Here is a 5,000-nt window from a genome sequence, read left to right as displayed (position 1 = left end):
GAGTGTGTGCATGTGAGAGGCTGTGTGTGTCAGTGTGAGTATCTGTGTGTGTGTGTGAGTTCATGTGTGTGAGAGTGTGTGAGTGTGTGTGCGTGAGTGTGTGTGTGTGAGTCTGTGTGTGAGTGTGTGTGTGAGTGTGTGTGTGAGACTGTGTGACTGTGTGTGTATGAGAGCGTGTGTGATTGTCAGTGTGTGTGTATGAGTGTGTGTGTGTGTGAGTGTGAGTGTGTGTATGTGAGAGTGAGTGTGTGTGAGTGTGTGAGAGTGTGTGATTGTGTGTGTGTGAGTATGAGTGTGTGTGTGAGTGTGTGTGTCTGTGTGAGTGTGTGTGTATGTGTGCGAGTGTGTGTGTGAGAGAGAGAGTGTGTGTGTGAATGTGTGTGTGTGAGAGTGTGTATGTGTGAGTGTGTGTGTGTGAGTGTGTGAGTGTGGGAGTGTGAGAGTGAGTGTATGTGTATGTGTGTGAGTGTGTGTGAGAGAGTGTGTGTGTGTGAGTGTGTGTGTGTGTGTGAGTGTGTGAGTGTGTGTGAGTGTGTGTGTGAGAGTTGTGTGAGTTTGTGTGTGTGAGAGTGTGTGTGTGAGTGTGAGAGTGTGTGTGTGAGTGTGTGTGTGTGAGTATGTGTGTGTGAGTGTGTGAGAGTGTTTGTGTGAGACTGTGTGTGTGACTGTGTGTGTGTGAGAGCGTGTGTGATTGTCAGTGTATGTGTGTGAGTGTGTGTGTGTGTGAGTGTGAGTGAGTTTGTGTGTGCGTGTGAGTATGTGTGTGTGTATGCTAGTGTGTGTGTGTGTGTGTGTTTATGTGTGTGTGTATATGAGTGTGTGTATGAGTGTGATTGTCTGTGAGTATTTGTGTGTATGAGTGTGTGTTTGAGTGTATGTGTTTGTATGTGCGTGTGTGTGAGTGTGAGCTTGTGTGTGTGAGAGTGTGTGTGTATATGTGTGTGTGAGTGTGTATGTGTGTGAGTGTGTATGTGTGTACATGTGTGAGTGTGTGAGTGTGACCGTGTGTGAGTGTATGTGTGTGAGTGTGAGTGTATGTGAGTGTGGGTGTAAGTGTTTGAGTGTGAGTGTGTGGGTGTTTGTGAGAGAGTGTGAGTGTGTGTGTGTGTGTGATTGTGTGTGTGTGTGTGTGTGTTTATGTGTGTGTGTATGTGAGTGTGTGTATGAGTGTGATTGTGAGTATTTGTGTGTATGAGTGTGTGTTTGAGTGTATGTGTTTGTATGTGCGTGTGTGTGAGTGTGAGCTTGTGTGTGTGAGTCTGTGTGTGTATATGTGTGTGTGAGTGTGTATGTGTGTGAGTGTGTATGTGTGTACATGTGTGAGTGTGTGAGTGTGACTGTGTGTGAGTGTATGTGTGTGAGTGTGAGTGTATGTGAGTGTGGGTGTAAGTGTTTGAGTGTGAGTGTGTGGGTGTTTGTGAGAGACTGTGAGTGTGTGTGTGTGTGATTGTGTGTGTGTGTGTCTGTGTGTCTGTGTGATTGTGTGTGTGAGTGTGTGAGAGTGTGTGTGTGAGATTGTGTGTGTATGTGTGTGTGAGTGTGTGTGTGCGACAGTGTGTGATGGTGTGTGTGAGTGTGTGACTGTGAGTGTGTGTGTGAGTGTGTATGGTGTGATTGTGTGAGTGTTTGTGTGTTAGTGAGTGTGTAAGCGTGTGTGTGAGTCTGTGTGTGTTTATGTGTGTGTGTGTATGTGTGAGTGAGTGTGCATGTGTATGAGTGTGTGTGTGAGTGTGTATGAGTGGGAGTGAGTTAGTGTGTGTTTGTATGTGTGTGTGTATGTGTGTGAGTGTGAACGTGTGAGTGTGTGTGTGTCTGTGTGTGAGTGTGTGAGTGTGAATGTGTGTGTGAATGTGTGTGTATGTGTGTGAGTGTGAGTGTGTGTGTGAGTATGGGTGTATGTGTGTGAGTGTGAGTGTGTGTGTGTTTGTGTATTTGTTTGAATCAGTGTGTGAGTGTGCCTGAGTGTGAGTGTGTGTTTGTATGTTTGTGTATGTGTGTGAGTGTGAGTGTGTATGTGTGTATATGTGTGAGTGTGTGTGTGCGTGAGTGTGTGTGACCGTATGTGAGTGTGTTTGAGTGTGTGGGTGTGTGAGTGTGAGTGTGTGTGAGTGTAGATGTATGTGCATGAATGTGAATGTGAGTGTGTGTGTGAGTGTGTGTGAGTCTTGGTGTATGTGTGTGAGTGAGTGTGTGTGTGTGTGAGTGTGTGAGTTTGTGTGTGTGTGTCAGAGTGTGTGTGAGTGTGTGTTTGTATGTGTGTGTATGTGTGTGAGTGTGAGCGTGTGTGTGTGAGTGCGTGTGTGTATGTGTGTGAGAGTATGTGTGTGTGAGTGTGAGTGTGTATATGTGTATATGCGTGAGTGTGTGAGTGTGTGTGTGTGTGAGTGTGTGTGCCCATGTGTGAGTCTGTGTGTGAGTGTGAGTGTGTGAGTGTGAGCGTGTGTGTGTGAGTGTGTGTGTGTATGTGTGTGAGAGTATGTGTGTGTGAGTGTGAGTGTGTATATGTGTATATGCGTGAGTGTGTGAGTGTGTGTGAGTGTGAGTGTGTGAGTGTGAGTGTGTGTGAGTTTGAGTGTATGTGTGTGAGTGTGAGTGTGTGAGTGTGGGTGTATGCGTGTGAGTGTGAGTGCGTGTGTGTGAGTGTGTGTGTATGTGTGTGAGTGTGTGTGTGTGAGTGTGAGTGTGTATATGTGTGAGTGTGTGAGTGTGACCATGTGTGAGTGTGTGTGTGCGTGAGTGTGTGTGACCATGTGTGAGAGTGTGTGTGCATGAGTGTGTGTGACCATGTGTGAGTCTGTGTGTGAGTGTGAGTGTGTGAGTGTGTGTGTGTGTGTGAGTGTGGGTGTATGTGTGTGAGTGTGAGTGTGTGAGTGTGTGAGTGTGTGTGTGTGTATGAGTGTGTGTGTGTGTGAGTGTAAGTGTGTGAGTGATTGTGTGAGTATGGTGTATGTGTGTGAGTGTGAGCATGTGTGTGCGCGCGCGTGTGTGTGTATGTGTGCGAGAGTATGTGTGTGTGAGTGTGAGTGCATATATGTGTATATGTGTGAGCATGTGAGTGTGACCATGTGTGAGTGTGTGTGTGCATGAGTGTGTGTGACTGTGTGTGAGTGTGTGTGTATGTGTGTGAGTGTGTGTGTGTGTGTGTGTGTGAGTGTGGCTGCATGTGTGTGAGTGTGAGTGCGTGTGTGTGAGTGTGTGTGTATGTGTGTGAGTGTTTAGGTGTGTGTGTGTATGTGTGTGAGTGATTGTGTGAGTGTTTGTGTGTGTGAGTGCATGTGTGTGAGTGATTGTGTGAGTGTGAGTGTATGAGTGTGTACATGTGCATGTGAGTGTATGTGTGTGTGTGTGTGAGTGTGTGAGTGTCAGAGTGTGTCTATGTGTGTGAATGTATATGTGTGAGTGTGTGTGTGATTGTGTGTGAGTGTGTGTGTTTATGTGTGTGTGTATGTGTGAGTGTGTGTATGTGTGAGTGTGTGTTTGTATGTGTGTTTGAGAGTGTGTGAGTAAGTGTGTGTGAGTGTGTGTGTGTGAGAGTATGTGTGTGTGACTGTGTGTGAGTGTGTGCATGAGAGAGTGTGTGCATGTGAAAGGATGTGTGTGTGAGCAAGTGTGTGAGTGTGTGTGTGAGTGTGTCTGTGTATGTGTGTGTATGTGTGTGTGAATGTGTGTGAGAGAGTGTGTGTGTATGTGTGAGTGTGTGAGTTTGTGTGTGTGACAGTAAGTGTGTGTGGGTGTGAATGTGTGTGTGTGTGCGTGAGTATGTGTGTGAGAGAGCATGAGTGTATGAGTGTGTGTGAGGGTGTGTGTGAGTGTGAGTGTGTAGGTGTGAGTGTGTGAGTGTTTGTGTGTATGTGTGAGTGTGTATGTGTGAGTGTGTGAATGTTTGTGTGACTGTGAGTGTGTGTTTATGTGTTTGTGTGAGTGTTTGTGTATGTGTGTAAGTCTGTGCATGAGTGTGTGTGTGTGTCTGAGTGTGTGTGTTTGTATGTGTGTGAGTGTGAGTGTGTGAGTGTGTGTGTATATGTGTGTGAGTATGTGTGTGTGTATTTGTGTATATGTGTGAGTGTATGAGTGTGACCATGTGTGAGTGTGTGTGAGTGTGCGTGAGTGTGTGTGTGAATTTGAGTGTGAATGCGTGAGTGTGAGTGTGTGTGTGAGTGTGTGAGAGCATGTGATTGTGTGTGTGAGTGTGTGTGTAAGAGTGTGTGAGTGTGTCTGAGTGTGAGTGTGTGTTTGTATGTGTGTGAGTGTGAGTGTGTGTGTGAGTGTGTGTGTGTATGTGTGTGAGTATGTGTGTGTGTATTTGTGTATATGTGTGAGTGTATGAGTGTGACCATGTGTGAGTGTGTGTGTGTGCGTGAGTGTGTGTGAGTGTGCGTGAGTGTGTGTGTGAATGTGAGTGTGAATGCGTGAGTGTGAGTGTGTGTGAGTGTGTGAGAGCATGTGATTGTGTGTGAGTGTGTGAGTGTGTGTGTAAGAGTGTGTGAGTGTGTGTGAGAGTGTGTGTGAGTGTTTGTGTGAGTGTGAGTGTGTGTGTGAGAGAGTGCTTGTGTGTGTGAGTGTAAGTGTGTGTGCGTGTATGAGAGAGTGTGTGTGTGAGTGTGTGAGAGTGTGTGAGTGTGTGTATGAGTGTGTGTGTGTGAGTGTGAGTGTGTGTATGTGAGAGTGTGTGTGAGTGTGTGTGTGTGATTGTGTGTGTGAGTATGAGTGTGTGTGTGAGAGTGTGTGAGTGTGTGTGTATGTGTGCGAGTGTGTGTGTGAGTGTGTGAGTGTGGGAGTGTGAGAGTGAGTGTATGTGTATGTGTGTGAGTGTGTGTGAGAGAGTGTGTGTGTGTGAGTGTGAGTGTCTGTGTGTGTGTGTGAGTGTGAGTATGTGTGTGAGTGTGTGAGTGTGTGTGTGAGAGAGTGTGTGAGCGTGTGTGTGAGAGTGTGAGTGTGTGAGTGTGTGTGAGACGTCGTGTGACTGTATGTTTGAGCGTGTGTGTGAGACTGTGTGTGTG

The sequence above is a fragment of the Carcharodon carcharias genome, chromosome 2 (genome assembly GCF_017639515.1).
Source record: "Carcharodon carcharias isolate sCarCar2 chromosome 2, sCarCar2.pri, whole genome shotgun sequence".
NCBI lineage: Eukaryota > Metazoa > Chordata > Chondrichthyes > Lamniformes > Lamnidae > Carcharodon > Carcharodon carcharias.
The sequence above is the reverse complement of the archived record's forward strand: the minus strand, read 5'-3'. Positions refer to the sequence as shown.